Genomic DNA, 19325 nt, shown 5'->3' on the forward strand with positions numbered 1-19325 from the left:
TTTTATTGCTAAGGGAAATTTCCTTATCTGTGCTTTCCCTTTCCCAGTGAAGATACAGCTCCATCCCCTATTCCTATCCTTGATTTGGCCCATTATTTCAACCTCTTGAGAGAATTAGGATTCCTGAACCATTTATCTGATACATTAGCTAGCCTTCTCAACTAACTGATTAGGAAAAAAAGATCAGTTACTATTAAAAAATGTTGAGTAGAGCTAGATCAAGGACAGAGATTCCTGTGGCACTCTTCTAGTGACCTCTTTCCACTGATGTTAACTTCCCTTCTTTGGCTGTTCATCTAATACATATCTCATAGGACAGAGAGACGGTTCATCTTCTAATTGCTTAATCCTGTGGTCCCCTTTGTCCTTCACATCTGGTACTGACCATAGTCTGCCTGATGTTATCATTACTTATATGCTTACCTTAGCCTTTCTTCTATGTTTGGGATATCATAGTTTAGGAAGGACATTGAGAAACTGTAGGGCATATAGGGAAAGTCAAATAAAATGGTGAATGTATTGGAATCCATGCTATATATGGACTGTTTGAAGAAAATCAAAAACTTGGAGAAAATGAGAGTCAGAGGAAAGCTGTTCTAAAATGTTTGTCATGTAGAAAAAGTAGTAGATTTTTTCTGTTTGGCCCCAGAAGGAAAACATGGAACACTGGGGTAGAAATTATATAATGGAAAATTTAGTTTTTTTCAGGAAAAAGCTTCCTGGGGATTAGAGATCTCCAGAAGTGGACTGGTCTGCTTTAGGATGTGATGGGTTGGTGTGTCATTGGAGGACTTGAAACACAAGATGAATAACACCTTACTGGATATATTTGTGGTGGGATTTTTATGAGAAAGGGATATATAGGTTGGATTAGATGGTCTATATGCTTAGATGGTCTATGGTTTTGTTGGCTGATACAGAAATGCTGATGATTTATTTGGGTTTATATTATGTCTTTCAACTTTATTAAAGTTGTTAATTGTTTCAACTAATTTTTAGTTGATTCTTTAGGTTTCTCTAAGCATATCATAATATTATCTTCAAAGAGTGAAGTTTTGTTTCCCCATTGTCTATTCTTATTCCTTCAAATTCTTTTTCTTGTTTTATTGCTATGGTTAGCATTTTTATTATAGTATTGAATAATAGTGGTGATAATGGACATCCTTATTTTACCTCTGATATTATTGGGAAGTTTATCCCCATTATAGATGTGACTTACTCATGGTTTTTGACAGATATTGTTCATCATTTCAAAAAAGACTGAAATAGAAGATTTTTACTAAGGGTTTTAGTAGGCAGAATATATATGTCAATATTTATATGTCATGTCCTCCCATTTTCTTGTCAGATCTATGTTGATAATGCGTCTAGTGTCCAGGTAACTGTGACAATTTACTGCATTTTAAAAGATAACATTCTCTGTATGAGAAGCAGTGTAACCAATAGCACCCTGGGCTTTGGATCAGGAGGATGTGGGTTAGAATGCTATCTCAAAATTGGCTAAGTGACCATGCATAGGTCACTTAACTTCCTGAATTTCATCTATCTATTTATTAATTTATGAAAAAATTGAATACAGGATGAAGAGACATGTTGGAATAGCATTCCTGGAGATTGTAACCACATGGCTGGCTCCTATGTCTTCTGAATTATTCTGCTACTTGGGACCTTTCCTTGTTATTGAAAGCTCTCTATAGCAATGACATTGCTTAATTTTCCTTCTTTGTACAGATACCTTGCTAAATTACCTGTTTCTATCATTTGTGCCACTGATAACAGTTTAACTATAATTGGAGGGGGGAAAAGGGGAATCAATATGGAGCATAAAAGCCATGCTTTATGACACAGAGCCCTTTACTAATTTTTAAAGGACATGTTCAGATGGGTCTTTAATCTTCCTAGATATTGTCTCAAGAATTATTTTTATTTGAATTCAGAACAGGATTTTGGAATAAATAGAAGTTTCATTTCAGATATTGGAATTTGAACAAATTAAGATGAAAATTTCTTTGGGTTATGACCTCTTTCAGTTTTCTGAATAAGTAAACATGTCACATTATAAATTGTGTGTTTAAATGTTGCTGTATTTGGGCATTTGCTCCTTGACTGAAAGGCATTAAAAATGTCAGAACTTTTTTTCAGGATCTGAGAATAATTTGCTTTGCCAATTCTTTTTCTTTTTAAAATTTTATTTATTAAAGTAGAAATTGTTGATTTAGTCAATGATTTTTTTGTCTTTTTAAAATCAAAGTATGATTCTCCCTCTCCTCTATTTTTTTGTGATATTTTTGAACTAGGGGCTTATATGATACTTTCTTTAGTTTTTCATTGACAATCTAGATATTTTCTTCAATTAGTCAATAAGAATATATTAAATTTCTACCACTTCACTCTTTGAAGATAATATTATGATATGCTTAGAGAAACCTAAAGAATCAACTAAAAATTAGTTGAAACAATTAACAACTTTAATAAAGTTGAAAGACATAATATAAACCCAAATAAAGTAGTGAATCACTAACAAACAAAAACAGAAAGTCCTTAGTCTCAAGGATTTTACATTCTGAAGGAAATGGTTTTTAAACATGAATTAAACTGTACTTTTATTGTTTGCTTGTTTTTTTGGTTAGAAAAAAATAAGAACTACTTACCTACCCCCCCCCCCCCCCAATTAGGCATCTTCAAGGCATTAGGTTCTTGCTTAGAGTTAGAGGAGATTCTGGATATATGGTAACCTCCTGGTAGACTCACAGACTTAGAGCTAGAAGGACTAGAGTTGATTGTGGTTCATCCAATGGAACTCTTCCCTGTACATAAGGAAATTGAGGCCCAAGGAGGAGAAGTAAATTGTCCAAGGTCACAGAGATGTAAATGACAGAGCCAAGGTCAAAACCCAGGTCATCTGGTTCCAAATACTAATGATCGCACTATACAATTTCCCACTTTAATGTCAGAAACTATGGTATCCAGTGGTAAATTGCAGAGATGGGCAGCTTTTCAGAAGTGGGAGACTATTGCCTTTCCCTTTTCTTTTGGGGGAAAAGATGATCTCCATCTCATAATTTATTATTATTATTATTATTATTATTATTATTATTATTATTATTATTATTATTATTATTATTATTAGTTTACAGATAAATAGAGGAGCCAAGATTTGACCTGGTTTGAATCTTGGCTTTGTCGTTGAGTGCCTCTGTGACCTTGGGCAAGTTTATTACCTTTATCTCTTACTTGAGACTTGAGTTTCTTCAAATCTAAAATGAGAAGCTTGAACTAGAAGCATTTTAAGTTTCCTTTCACCCCCTACACTTTTGTTCACATTTGCTTGGTGCCCTCAACACTACATTTGATTTGACAACCACTTTTGGTGATGTCAGTATTATTATTATTGCATTCATTTTATATATGAGGAAGCCCGAGTTGAGAGAAGTTATACTTGCCCAGAGTCCCCAAGTCCATCATGGTACTGCTGAATTGTAATCCCTTATTACAGGAGTGTATGCATCTACTCACTCTTTGTATATTTCTTTTTATCAATGGGTTACTATGGACTAGGAATTCATCATTATGTGGCCAGTCTTTTGGTAATGAACTCTTTGGCATTTAATGAGACTTTTCCTTGAAAAGCAGACATTGTCTGGGACCTGGGCCACACTTGGTTTTTTCAATTTGGTTTGTGCTCTGCTGACATAGCAAGGTTTTTAACTCCTTTAAAATTTTTCTTCCTTTCATTTTACTTATTAGAGATTTGAATGGATAAATTCAACTCTCCTTTAAAAAGATAAATTATTTGGGAAGAAGACTGTCAGTCTTACATGACTTCATGTCCATTCATTTAGTTGTTTTTCTGCTGTTAGTTAGACTAGATTATAATTAAATTATCATATTAAAATTTTAAAATTTAGATGGACTAAAGGACTGGGAATTCTGTTTAAAGAAGGAACTAGGGAGGTGTATGACTTTGGGTACCCAGAAAGTAGCATAAGGGTATTGGCTTTTTTTCAGGGAAAGCAGGAGCTATGAAAGGGGGATAGAAAGGAAGGATGTTGGACTTGAAATTTTGCTTAGGGTTGTCATTCTGAGGAACTTGTAAAAATCTCCTCTGTACTTGCTTTGGTAAATAACAGTGCTTATTTGCTGGCCATGTTGAGATAATTTATTCCTTTTGAAATATAACTACTACTAGAGAGGTGTTTTAAGGAACAAAACTTCATCACTGGAATTCTTCAAATAGGTATTATAATAGTATATATCTCCCAGGATTATTATGGAGATCAAAGGAGATGATAATTATAAAGTACAGGTACAAAGTAAACATTATGGAAGTGTTAGCTACTATTATTACTGGCCCAATGAACCTAGGTAAATCTCTTTCCTTTTACTTGCCTCATCTACAAAATGGGCATGATAATAGCACTTATTTCTCAGAGTTCTTGTGAGGAACAAATGAGAAAATAACATTCAAAGGGATCTTATTGTGGTCTTCTATTTTAAACTTTTCAATGCTTAGTTCTTTAAAAAAAATCACAGTAGTTTCCAAATATAAATTAATCAATAAGCATTTTTATTATGTTTCAGGCACATTATAAGACTCATTCCCTCTCCTAGTCAGTGTGACTTATAACAAAAAAGAAAAAAGCACTAAACAAAACCAAGAGGCATATTTTACTGTATCCAACAGCATATAACCATTCCATATCCATAGTTCCCCCACCTCACCACAGAAAGAGAGGGGTATTTATTTTCACATCTTTTCTTAGTGGGCTTACTTGTGTAAGGTTCAATTTTATTCTTATTATTTGTTTGTGGTAGTTGTGTATATATATATATATATATATATTCATATACATATTTCTGGTTTTCCTTACTTAACTCTGAATCAGTTCATAAAAGTCTTCCTGTGTTTTTCTGAATTTTCTCATAGTTTGCATTTCTTGTACCTTAAGAAATTCCATTGTGTTCATGTACAACAGTGTAGTCAGCCATTCTTTTAATCACTGAGTAATTTTGTTTCTGTTCTTTGCTACAGCATACCAAAAAAAGCTCCTATGAATATTTTGATATATGAGATATTTCTATCTTTACCTCCTCAGACTCTATGTTTAGTAGTAAGATCATTTAGTAACTTTTTTCCTTTTTACTTAATTACAGAATATTAAGGAAACTCAAATTCCAGAATAACTAGGGGCCCTGATCAAAAACACATTTAGTAGATGTCAGATTCAGGATTAGAATCTGGGATCTTTGACTCCAAAACCTAGTACTTTGTCTTAATGTATCACCGTCTGTTGGATCAGTCTTTAAAATGTATTTAACTTGATTTTTGAGGTTTGGCCATAATTGCATATCTTTTTATTAACTTGGTCACACTATTTAGCCATCTATTAAAATGTTTATTATAAAAATATTGAAAAGATGCAACAGAATAGCTTTTTTATTTTTGAAGCAATTTAGGCAGAGATTTAAAAAGCACAAATGTCAAGACTGTGAGTCATTGTCTAAAGCAAGAGTTCTTAAACTGATGTCCAAGGACAGATTCCAGGGCGTCTGTGAACTTAGATGGGAAATACGTGGTATCTTTATTTAGATATAGTTGATTTCCTCTGTAATCCCATATGTTTTATGTGTTTAAAAACATTGTTCTCAGGGATATCTAGAAAGAAATTTTCATTAACTTAATGTTGATCTTGTCCAAAAGAAGTTTTACCACCTTATTTGCTCAGAATTTCATTTCTTTAATATTTTACAATAGGTGAAACATTACTATTTAATAATAAAATCCAAGTGCCATTAATTCAAAATTTTAGCACAATGGAAAGAATACTAGACAATATCTCAGGACCTTCATTCAAATCCAAACTCTGCTACTTTATGACCTGTATGAGGAAGTTACCTCAAATTTGAAGTGTATTTTCTTAAGTATAAAATGGATCAGATGATGTTTGGCATTTGGGTGCCTTGATGTTTAAAAAAAGATTTTGAAATAGAGACACATAGACCCGAGTTACAGTTCTGCCAGAGACACTTGACTATATGACTCTAGGTAAATCACTTAACCTTTTTCAGCCTCAATTTCCTCATTGTAAAATGGAGATTATCATAGCACTTATTTCCCTGATTATTTTTGAGTATCAAAGTCAATTTAGTAAACATTTATGATATACTATTTGCAGTGTTAAGTATTGGGGATACCAAAAAAAGACAAAAGATAGTCTCTGCCCACAAGGAGTTTACAATCCATTCAGGGAAACAACATACAAGCAAATATATACAATGCAACCTATAAACAGGATAAATAGAATATAATTTTAAAAAGAGAGACTAGGATTAAAGGTGTTAGAGAAGGCTTCCTGAGGAAGGTGGCCTTAAAGCTGCTGCTTCCACAATTGCTACTATTGCCACTGATACTACTGCTGCTACTGCCTGCTCCTTATGTACCTTCCCATCCACAGTCCCTTCTAGTTCCAGGATGCTGTGTTTTATTGTGTATAAATTACGTATGCCCATCATGTGGGGATATGGAGAAAAAAATGACATCTTCCCTGCCTTTAAGGAGCTGATGTTCTACTGTTATATATATAACATATATATACATATATATGTATATATGTATATATATACACAAAATAGAATGTGAAAAGTGAGACAGGAAAATGAAGGGGAAAGTAGATGAGGTGGAGGGGTAGAGAAGTAGGTAGAGAGGGAGAGCAGTATCTGAGCTATGATTAATTTGTTCCATATTGTCCTTTTGTTCCATAGCTTGGCATTGGAAAGGATCTTAGAGGCCAAACTTCTCATTCTATAGATGAGGAAACTGAGTTGAAGTAATGATTATTTACCTTCATAACTTCTCCATCATATACTGAATTTTTTTAAAGTAATCAAAATGTATCTCTTTTAAGTATTAACCCTTTTCTTTAGCTACTTTAAATAACCAATCAATAAATATTTGTTGTGTCCATTATATGCCAGGTACTATTTTCAAAACATTTGTTGTGTTAATTATTTTATTATTAATAATTAATGAATATTTAATTATGCACATTAATATAATTTATCTGTTTCAGAATGATTCAAGGTCATCATTCTTTCTGTTCATTTGTCATTTATTAATTGGCTACTGTATATACAACATTTTGCTAAAGTTGATGAGAAAATGAGGAAGATGTTTTCATTTCCTGCAAGTGCTCACAACTCTGATTATAATTCTCAACTTTTTACTTCTTAAAAAAAAGGGACAAAGCTGGTGTGTAAATAACTCCAATAAATAAGAAAAAAAAGTATGGAATAATTCTAAGTATTGGTCCTGAGGATCATTAACAATGACATTGTACTTTTATATTCACATGCCCTCAGGGAGTGTTAAAAGCATATAGAACTTTTTATCATTTCCTAAATGGCCTTGTAGTTCTCTCTGTTATTTAATAGTTGTTTTATTTTCTTCAATGTAAGCAAATCATATGTCTTTCTTAAAAGTAGCATCTTCTCTCCTGATTTGAAGTGTCTTATCTGCTGTAGGCTAGGAAAATGGATAACCACACTTGTTAGAATTATAACTAAAATAAGTGTGATTTTGCTTCAAGTCAGTTTCTGAGAGGTTCTTTGGTATGAGGATTTATTTTTTAGTTTTTTTTAGGTTTTTTTTTTTTTTTGCAAGGCAATGTAGTTAAGTGGTTTGCCCAAGGCCACACAGCTAGGTAATTATTAAGTGTCTGAGACCGGATTTGAACCCAGGTACTCCTGACTCCAGGGCTGGTGCTCTATACACTGCGTCACTTAGTTGCCCCTGGTGTGTGGATTTTAATATGAATTTTTACTTCTCAGAATCCTTTTCTTGCACTCTTTGATGCAATAGCAGATTTTGAATTGTTGAGATTGCTTGATAAATAATTTTGAACAGATAAATGTTTCCATATTGTGTTTTTGGTTTGTCTTCATTATTTCTAAAAGAAACTATAATTTTTAAAAAAGGGAAATAATATTGTTACATATATAGATTGTATAATAAATGTTTATTCCTTATTTCCATCCACAACTGTATATGTTTTTGTGAAATGAGCTAATCTTTGGGAGATAGGACTGTCACATTCAATTTCAGAACCCTTCATCTTTAAGCTACAATTAGAAACCTAGATCTCTCCATCTCATTTCTTTATTTTTTGACCTATGAGTGTACATTTTAACCATAGAAAGTTTCCAAGAAGTTTGTACCTGGCCTTTGATACCTGATTCAGGCAACAGTGCAAACTACTGTTCAGATTTGAACAGGTTTTATTGGCCTGTTTTTAGGATTAGGTGTCTTGTTACCTAAAGATACTTCTATTTCATTTGTCTTGGAATATTATGAATAATATCATGAATGGCTTATTTGGACTTTTGTTTCAGACTTTGGGGGTTTTAATTTTTCTTCCTATTCTATTTCCAGACTTCTTTTGGTCTGTCTGACCTATTTGAGTGAATGCTATTAATTGACAACATCTTGGAGGGACAAAAGGAACTTTTTTTACCATCTGTACTTTGTACCAAAGACCTGGAAAAAGTAAGTTATTTTCTAACTACCCTTTCTTTATTTTTTCTTCAAAGTTTAGGGTGAGCATTGTATCTATGACATCTGTAGCTAAATCGACTCCTAGGGTGGTACTTTTTGCCCACTCTGTGATTTTTCAAAGTCAAGAGGGGAAATTGGTGAATTTGTTCTATAAAGAACCTCCAAGAAATTGGATAACCTTTTACAGCAGGCCATTTCTGCTGGTTTCACACATTGAGCTCTTCGGGTTGTGATCAAACCTTTATCTAGGTTGAAATGGATGGATTATACATCCCAGGAAGCTAGCATCCTGTGGTGCAAGATAGAACAGAAACTAAGCCACTTTTCTCAGGATTCAGGTTGCCCCATGTTTCAGGTAGGCTCTCCCTTTTGATTTTGTAAGAAAAATGTAGCAGTTGCAATTGACTCTGATTAATTGAGAAAGAACAAAAGTAGGATGTTGAACTGAATTGCAGATTCACAGATTAATCAAAAGGTTAATCCTGTGGGGAAATTGATGAGCCATTCAGACTCATGGTTTTTGCATCATATTTCTGTAAGTTAATACATACATGTTGTTTGCTCTCCTGAAAAAAAGATGCTTTACCCACAGAAGGTTCAGTTCCATCAATTAAATGTTTTGATACAGTGGAATGAACATGAAAGAAAAAATTATAAGATAACTTATGTAATTTGAAAGTCTTAATTTGCACAGTTTATGACTGAAACATTGCCAAATGCTAGGGAAAATGTGAAAGATCATTTCTGACATTTCCCAATGAATCAGCTATGAAGAATCTATGTTCTTTCCAGTATAAAAATAATTGATAATTAGCTAAATTATATACCAGCTCCCTTGTGTTTTAAGAGTGTGCCCCTCATTTCAACTACAGTTTCTCAGATCCCAAAGTTTCCTCATAGGACACTTATTTTCTGTTTTTTTTTCAGTTTGGAAATTCCTTTTGCAGGATCCCTAATAGACTGTCATCCAGGTTTTTTGCGGGTTTTTTTAGTGAATTAATTGATTAATTTTTCCAATTACATGCAAAGATAATTTTCAAGGGGCAGCTAGGTGGCACAGTGGATAAAACATTGACCCTGGAGTCAGAAGTACCTGGGTTCAAATCCGGTCTCAGACACTTAATAATTACCTAGGTGTGTGGCCTTGGGCAAGCCACTTAACCCCATTTGCCTTGCAAAAAAAAAACAACTAAAAAAAAAGATAGTTTTCAGTATTCATCCATCTGCAAACTTTTGAGTTCCACATTTTTCTACCACCCTCCCTTCCCACTTCCTCCCCATGGCAGTGAACAATCTGGGATAAATTGTACTTGTTCAATCATGTCATCCAGACTTTTCTTGAATACCTTTAATGACAAGAGCGCCCCTCCTTGTGAAGCATACCATTTCATTTTGGGGGCAGCTATGATTGTGCAATGACAATATGGTGAAATAACTTTTTAAAACTTATACCCCTGGGCTAAAGAAATTGAGCCAGGGGCCCTGAATAGAAGGTTGAATCAGTTTTTATACATTTTTATAAAATTATTTTTGTTATAATTATAAAGAATGAAATGTTTTTAATGCTGAAATGTCTTTGAAGATAAAAATACATCTGTATGTAATAAATGCAAATGAAAGCATAAATGAACTTAGATTTATATTGCCAGGCATTTTGGAATATATTACTCTGAAAGAGATTCACAGGTAGTCAAATTTTCTCTAAGCAGTACTAAAACTCTTAAAATTTGTCCATTTCTTCCATGTCTAAGAGCGATGGGTTTTTTTTTTTTTGAGCGATGGTTTTTTAACTGGAAAACAATACCATTGAAAACAAATACTTTGGAAATCTTCACTAAGTATTTGATCTTTTTCATAATCAGTAGCATTGTCAAATAGTACCACCAAAGTAGCAAGAACCCAAAGTACTGTCAAAGGAATTTTAAAAAAATGTTCCAGGAATGTCTTAGAGATATGATGATTGTGTAGTTTTAAAAAAATGCAATAAAGAAAAACTTGTGTAAATTATTGTTCTGTCTTTGATGCATGCTTGAACCGGAAATAAATTGATAGATATTTCTCCTCATCTTTCCCACAATAAAAATGTGTGTGGGAAATGTGTTGCTCTCAAACTCTAAAGAATACCTTATGCTTTGGAGTGTGTGTTCTGCCTGTATAACTGTAATTCACTTCATCTCTCTGAAGTTCAGTGCCCTCAACTGTAATATAGAAGGTTTGGACTAGATTGCCCCTGAGGACCTTTCCAACTTTAGATCCATGTAACTTTCTAGCCTTTGGCATCATTGGTGCTTAATTAGTGCTTTTTCAATCATTCATTCTTTATGTGGCTAAATTATCTTTCTTATTCCTTTTTTGTTTGCCTTTCTTTGGTATGGGGCTGAAGTAGGATATTAAAGAATCTCATAAAATTGTAAATTCACTGACAAAAATGATATGTCTTTAATTTACTGTCCTCAGGAAAAATATTGTCCATTGTTAAATTATTAACTATATTAAATTAAATTTTTGTATTAAATAACCTTTTTGTCTGATGATTAGACAATTATTGTTCTGCTGTGAAATCTAGCCCTTCTCAATTCCTCCACCTTTTAAAAAAAAACCCTCTGAACAGGTATGAAAATGCTTGATTTTTGTTGACAAATGGAGCCTTAGTAAGCAATATATCATGGAAAGGTCTGTGAAAGAAGTGCTCTCCTCTCATCTAAGGAGCTGTTTACTTGCCAGTTCACAAAGGGTAACAATGGCCTTTTCTGAAATTTGTGTTTGGTGGCCCAGTATTTTCAAAAGTAATCAGTCATCTGATCTTTCTTCCCTGTTTGTTTTTGCTTCAGAGGAAAAATAAACCCTCTGTAACTTGGACCCCAAAAAATATGCTTTCACATATTTGAATAATACTTCTTCCCATGTTTCTCTTCCACTTCTCCCAAGAAATACCTTTAAATTTTTTCTTACATACACACAAATAGGGTTATTTGAGGTGATTCAATTACTCAACAAGCATTTATTGGAAAAGGGGGAAAGGGGAAGGGAATAAGCTTTACTACAATAACCACTATGGACCAGGCCCTATGCAAAGTGTTTTTATAAGATATTATTTCATTCCATCCTCACAACATCCATGAGAGATAGATGTTATTATTAGCCTCATTTTTCAGTTGAGGAAATTGGGTAAACAAGGTAACCCAACTAATAAGTATCTGAGCTCATTTTTGAATTCATTATTTTCTGACCCCAGACCCTGAACCCACCGGCTACCTCAGTGTCTATTAAGCATTAAGTAAGCTCTGGGTCTACAAAGAAGGGTAAAAATACAGTTCTGGCCTTCAAGGAGCTCATATTATCATGAGGAAAATTTCATGAAAATAATGTCGGGTGTTCATTCCTCTGCATTTGGCAGAGGAGCTATTTATTATTTGGAGATGGGCTACTTTTTATTATATCCCTATTCTTTTCTTTACACTAGTAGTGATTTTCCTGTTAGGGAGATCTAGGAATAGAACATTTTACAGAAATACATGAAATGGTTGTTTATATTTTTTAAATGTGTGTACATGTCTCCCCCTCTTAAAATGAAAACTCCATGAGGGCAAGAGCTGTTTTATTTAATGGGAAGTGTTTATTAAATACTTGCTTATTCATTTCTATAATGTAGATACCACTCAGGATGTGATGTTCTAAGTTAATAGAGGCAGTTAGATGACTCAGTAGACAGAGCACCTGAATAGTAGTAGTAGTAGTAGTAGTAGTAGTAGTAGTAGTAGTAGTAGTAGTAGTAGTAGTAGTCATCTCAGACACCTACTAGGTGTATGACCTGGGACAAGTCATTTAACTTCTGTTTGCCTTAATCCACTGGAGAAAGAAATGACAAACCATTCTAGTATCTTTGCCAAGAAAATCCCATGGAAAGGATGATTCATCTAGTCACAAAGAGTTGGATATGACTAAACAACTAGATTAGTAGAGATTGCAACCCACATATGACCCAAAGGTGACTTGCCTAGAGCCTTGCTTAGAGCCTCACACCTAATAAATGTCAGATGTAGGATCTGAACCTAAATCTTTCTGACTCTAAATTCAGGACTCTTTGTCTAGTCTTCAATGTATGCATAGACTTCATGCAATGTTCCATTTCCAATGTGCTTTACTATCTGAAAAGAAGAGTCAAATGGAAGTCATCTTCTTCATCTCCTGCAATATCATAGTCATCAAAAAGGGCATGACCAGCAGACTCTGCAGTATTGGACACATGTATATCATTAGAAATGTTCATTGGCTGTCAAAGATTACTTCGTATATAAGGCCTTTTGTTTTGTTTTGTTTAGCTCCTTTATTCTATTCCAAGAGTACTGATGACACATTCTTCCCACTGAATAAATCTTGTCCTCAACTGCCTGCCTATTCTGTACTATTAGGATGATGTGTATTTCTAATATGAGCAATTGGACTTTCTTCATTGATCTACCAAGAAATTGTATCAGTAGAATGGTATCTAAAAAATGAGCCATTGGGAGATGTCTTCTTATGTTTTACTGGTGAAGCAAATTTTAATCCAAATTATTCTGAAGATAAGAGATGTTTTCTAGACCGTTCCATAGTGTTCTGTTTTGAAAGTAGCATGATCTTTGAAGAGCAGCTTCATGATAGAACAACTGGTATCTGGAAGAAAGCCCTGCCTTTGACACATAATTGTATATAGGTAAGCAGTTTAATCCCATGTGTCTAGGCAATTCCTTGAGACTTTAAGGTATAGAAGAATTTTTTATCTATATCAATGCTGGGAATTTCCATAAAAGAGAGTTTTTTGGAGTATGGAATATTGGATTAAGGAATAGAAGTTACAAAATTAAAATCATAAAATATTTGTAGCATCTGCCCCACCAGAGTAGAAAGCTCCAATGAGGCAATAAATAAAAATACTTTGAAAACCTTAAAGTGCCAATCATTATTTTGGGGTTCTATTATTTTTCTTGTTTTATATGCAGTTTATGTGTGTGGTAAAGTTTTTGTTACTTATTTGTATTAATTTAATTGTTAATGCCACAAATAAAACATTTTAACTTATTAACAAAATCCATTGATTTTTCTCTTTTTGTTAGAATACATTTGATTATTTTCAACTCAAATTTGCTAAGCTACTATGTTCCTTGAAAGTCTTGCTTCTACACAGTTTATGATATTCTTCATAATACAGATCTATTGTAAACCAGGATAACACAACTGGTTCTCTGAAACATAAATTTCATGTAATACATCATATTTATCTATATCTTCTTCCCATGTACATTTAATTAAAAGTCTTTAAAATTGCAGAAAATATGACTACTTGAAAATATTATCCTCTATCATTTGTTTGTTTTATGATAAAATACCTGTTATATATTCACTATAAGGTGCTCTCTACTTAAGTTAAAAAAAATGATCAAATATATAAGCCATGGATAAAAAGGACTAGACAGAATTTCAGGTGAAGAAGGGTTAAAGAGGGATTTCAGCTGACTATAAGCTCAATATGAGTCATTAGCATTATGTATCAGATATGTTCAGTGTTCTGTCCACTATGTCTTATTGCCTCTTCTTTATATTGTCATGTAAATTCTGTCTGGGTCTGCAGTTTCCCCCCTTTTGTTAAATGAAAGGAGTTAGACTAGATGGGAATCTCATTTTTTTTTTTAATTCTGAAATGACATGACTGTGTGATACACACAAAATTTAAATGGACTTTATAAATGGCTCATTGATTTTAGAGAGATTGTCAGATTGATTAGCTTCAGGAAATTCCTAGTTGTCACATTGAGTAGCTGAAAATAAAGTTAAAATTAACTTCTTGCTGACAATTTTTTAGAGATAGAAGGCTTTATTTTGCTGACTAATTACTGAGCCATAATATAACTGCTTATAAGATGTGTGCTGTGTCATTCCCCTTTCCCCAAAATCAAAAATAGCTCTTGGAATCGAGGTCCATCTGTGCTTCTTGAATCTTCCCCCATTCAGGCTTGGAAAGATGCAAAGTAAATGTTTCCCAATTTAGATGCTGAAATTGTCAAGCAGATCACTATGTTTACAATATCAATAATAATAATAATAATAACTAACAATATATGCATTTGTGTATTTATGCTACATGAAGAATGATAATTTAAATGGATACAAAGTTGGATTTAGAATTCAGAAAACTTGAATTCAAATTGTGCTGCAAACACTTACTGTCTGGGGGTCCCAAGTCACTTAGTCACATAAATTCTCCTAGCCTAAATTTCCTTATCTGTAAAATGGGCTTGATAATAGTATCTACTCCCTAGGGCTATGGTGGGCATCAAATAAGATAACTTTTGCAAAGGTCATCAAAGTATATTAAAGCCTTGAATAAATGATACTGAGCTGACTGAGGAAAGAGCATGGGTTGGTGCCGGGATTGGCTTAGGAGGTGCTAGTTAGGATAGAGGATTAGGGAAGGGGCTTTTCTGCCTCAGAAACAACTCTCTTGCAGAGAAAAAGAAACAGGAGGTGTCTTGGGGAAAAAAATTTCTTGTTAAAGAATTGTTCCAGGTGGTGGGTATTAGGGAGAAGCCACTTCAGGAATGAGTGAAGGGAGAACAGATGAATGCAGAGCCTGGAGATCAGGGTTTATTAGGATCACAGATTTAGAGGGGGAAGAAAATCCAGATGTTAGCTCATCCCAGACCCATGTTTTACAAGTGATGAAATAAGGTTTTAACTTGACCCAGAGTCACAAAGGTGCAGGAATTGAACTGGCATTGTTTGATGACACATAGTAGGTACTTAATCATTGTTTATCAATTGCTTCCAAATTTAGCATTCTGTCTAATAGATGAAAATGTCATTAACTGCAGGCTTCCTCTGGCTGCCTCTCTCCTATATAGGAGTCCTATATATGGACTCGACCTATAGGGTTTTTTTTATTAATGCAGTTTATTTTAATGAACCTGTTTCATCAGATTTTGATTGTAAGCATCTGGAAGCCAGTCATTTCCCAATGAATCTGCCTGTTTGAAGGATGAGGTATCAGCACCCACTCCATGCAAATGAATTCCTTACTGGCCATTTGGCAATGAGCTTTTCCAAATAATCATCTATCATTCCATCCTGATCAAGGATAGAGGAGGCTATTGTGAACTCTATTAGATATGAATATTCAAGAGGTTTTATTTTGAGAGTGAGTTGATGGGAAATAGGCTTCTTCACCTTTGGTCCATCTTTTGTAAACTTTCAGTAGTATTGATTTGCAAGCCTAGGGTGTACTGAGCAAATCTGAAATCGTACTTCCCTTTGTTTGATTTGAACAAATATACAAAAAAAACCCCCCAGACATTTACCTAATTTTTTTTTACTATACCATTATGTTCTCTGATCACCAGACTTTGAGAGTCAACCTTCCTCATAATCTAGAGCAAGACAGAAGTCCAACTGAATATTGATACTTGCCATATTTGGACAGGAGCCCCTACTTGAGACTATTACAGCAATTATATGTGAGAGACAAAGATGAGGAACCCTGATCATGAGGATGAATGCAAATATACTTCTTAGCACATGTCCTTTAGGGATATTCTAATGTGGAATATTAGGTAGCATGCAGATTGAGGCTCAGCAGACCTATATTCAGTTTCTGGACTCACCATTTATTTGCCACATATGATTGACTTACTATCACCTACCTTACAGGCTTGTAGATGGTTATTAAATTAACACTTGGTTCTTTCTGTAGAGGAGTTGATACTTGGGATTTGATCAGTGTTGGAGAGCTTCCAATATACAGATCCCCTTTGTCCATTAAGGTGAATAATTTCTTCATAAATCTAGGTCTTCTGTAGTATGGGATGAAGTGGAGGTAAAAAGTTGGAAGTTGAGTAAATTTTCTGGGGGACATCTTTCTAGATGGTTCTAGGAATTCAACCCTGAACTGTCCTGCTGTTCACTATAACAGTGGTATCAAATTCAGAAATGAAATGACTGATTCATACATAAGGATCCTTGGGAATTAGGGAATGAATATAAGTATAGATAAAACTGCATTTTGATTTAGTTTTAAATGTAATGTTATTCAGATTTTATTGTATTTTTTTGGTTTAATATTTCCCAAATACATTTTAATTGTGTTGAGAATGGTTGTGTATTGGGAATACTGTAAATTATTATCACCTGATGCCTTTGAACATCACAACCTTGTTTGTAAGTACTGTGGGAGTGGATTAGAGACTGGAATGTGCTTAAATAAGCACTTTTATTCTGGTAAATAAATGGAGCAATACCTGGAGATCTTGATGGAATACTTGTCTCCTTTGTAATCCTTGTCTCCCGACCCTCCACTTGCCTGGAGAAGATTGAGGGAGTCCAGGAAGTGGGACTCTACAAATCTGGTTTAAGTATCAATTGGAAGGGCTCCACTTGGCATCTCTGTACTGTCATGCTATACAGCCTCTCATTAGATGAGGCAGCATATCTAGTCCTGTAGCATTATTATAATTCTATAATCATTCATTTTCACATAAAGTTTTAAAATTTTCCAAGTATTTTTCTTATTCATAAAGTAAGAGAAAATCTTTGTGGTCATGTAATCTAGTCCAGTTTCCCCACTGGGATGCTCATCAAGATTAAAGAATTCCCTCATTGTCATCTAGTTAACAAATTCTAGAGCTAGGATACAAGTCCAGGTCCTCTCCATCTAGATGCAGGGCTCTTTCTACTCCTATTTTAGAGATGACAAAACAGAAGTTTTGGGAGGGAAAGTGACTTAGTCTCATATAGCTTGGAATTATCAATAGGGACTCAGTCCTAAGAGCCCAAACCAGAGAGTGCTGCTTTAGCTTACTTAACTGGAAAGGACATCTTTTAATCAATCATTAGATTAAGCAATAAACATTAAACACTACCTTTATGCTAAGGACTAGGAATACAAAAAAAAAAAAAAAGAGGAAAAAGATGGTCCCTGACCTTAAAGAGTTTGCAGTCTGTTGGAGGAGATAAGCATGATCAAGCTACAATATACAGGATATATCTAAGATAAATAGGAAGTAATAAACAGAAAAGGAATTAAGAGGGGTTCGGGATTCCTGTAGGAGGTGAGATTTTAGTAGGGACTTAAAGGGGGTCGGGGAGGTCATACATGTTGAAGGAGAAAGTAACCACAGTTTTATGATATTAATTCAGATTCTCCATGAATTCTTTCCTCACACTAGTGTTAATGACTATGAAAGAGAGAGAGAGAGAGAGAGAGAGAGAGGTTGCCAATTTGATGAGTTACCATGCCCATGACAGATGATTTAGACATAAGGTCCTTGAATTAGCATACTGCTTAATTCTAGTTGTATTAATTGGTGCCAGACTCTATGTTATCTTCTTTTGGATCAAATTGCTTAGAGATGTTTGCTTGAGACCTTGAAGTTGACCAGGTAGTTACTTTCAAATTCTGTGTTTCAATCTTGCCTCTTGCATGGCTGACAATGGGCTGCATATATCCAGGGGATCCAAAATTAGAAGGAAACAGATCTTTTCCTCAAGGAACTTTCATTCCCTCAGAAGGAGACAAAATAGAAATGGGTATACAAAGAATCATATCAAGGGAATTTGGGGGAGAAGAGGGACCTAGCAACTGGTGTTGGGAGGAGAGCTCATTAGAAGGACTTCAAGTAGAAGGTGGTGAGCTAAGTTTTGGAAGAAACCAAGAGGTGGAGGTAAGATTAGAACCTGTGCCTAGGAATAGGGGTAGAGGAGTACATTCTAGGCTGGGGTACAGAATTAGCACTTACAAATTGTCCAAGATAAGACAACTTTTAGTGGAGATATGAATTGTCCAATGATTCTGGAAAGCATTGCTAGCCATGGAGATGTAGGAGGGGAGAGAAATTTTAATTATCTGGAAATGAAGGTGACATATCACACTAAATTCAAATTATAAAACAATTGAAAGATAAGCTGGATCTTATTTTTGAGATTGATACTGGAGATGCTCTAGTCTTGAAGGAACTAAAAGTTGGAATTGAGCACAGAAATCTCATTAAATGGAGGACTAGAATGATATATGGCCATACTCTGTGGATCAATGAAGATGTTCAAGTTCCTTTGAAATCAGTTTACCAGCTTTTATAGATCTTTTAAGGAAGTTTTTATTTTGCTTTTTTAATCTATATACTTACTCAGAAGTGGAAGTGATTTTTTTTTAATGGAAAGTATTATTCAAGAGCATCATTACTTTTAGTCTCTGAAATACTCTGGGGTGTTGCAGCACAGCAGTGTTAGCTGTCTGTGAGAACTGGAAGTTTCCCTAGGGCTTGATTTCCTAACTTACATTTGCTGCTGTGGCTGGAAAAAAAGAACAATATGAATAAGTACTGCATAGAAAGCATTGGTTCAGGTAGATTAGTGACTCCTATTTCCATTTCTGCATAGCCTCCCTAGATCTAGGTGGTGGAAGGAAAAGACCGTCACTTAGAAATATTTGTATTTTGCTGGGGCCAACAAGAAATAGGAATGACTCTTCTAGGCTGTTATTATTCAGTGAATTACCAGCTTTTGTCTGTCACAAGTTATTTATTTTTCACTTAAATTTTAAAACAAAACCATTTTGCTTTTTTCTCCTGGAAGGTGTTGTGTTCTAAGTTGTTAGCAAAGAATCAACAAATAAAATATTTTTCTGACCAACTGTTTTTATCATGGTGAATCTGGATGTGGGGTCCACTTGCTTATTGGGGAAAATTGGATCTATATTTTCCTGACAGTAGAAGAATAGGAACAAAACAGTTAAACTATCTTTTTT

General features: G+C 34.2%; 1 protein-coding gene across 12 annotated transcripts in view; it reads left to right on the forward strand.

Moving 5' to 3' along the window:
- The window catches only part of APBB2 (amyloid beta precursor protein binding family B member 2), a 419679-nt gene that overhangs the window by 105899 nt on the left and 294455 nt on the right, over positions 1 to 19325 (forward strand). For 10 of the 12 annotated variants that reach the window (XM_074229546.1, XM_074229547.1, XM_074229545.1 and 7 more), the window contains one exon: positions 8429 to 8542. The exons of the other annotated variants lie outside the window; for them this stretch is intronic. The gene's annotated coding sequence lies outside the window, so the exon portion shown is untranslated. The remainder of the gene's footprint in view (positions 1 to 8428; positions 8543 to 19325) is intronic. 12 annotated transcript variants of the gene reach the window in all.

This window comes from Macrotis lagotis, chromosome 3 (assembly GCF_037893015.1).
Source record: "Macrotis lagotis isolate mMagLag1 chromosome 3, bilby.v1.9.chrom.fasta, whole genome shotgun sequence".
In the NCBI taxonomy this organism is placed as follows: Eukaryota; Metazoa; Chordata; class Mammalia; order Peramelemorphia; family Peramelidae; genus Macrotis; species Macrotis lagotis.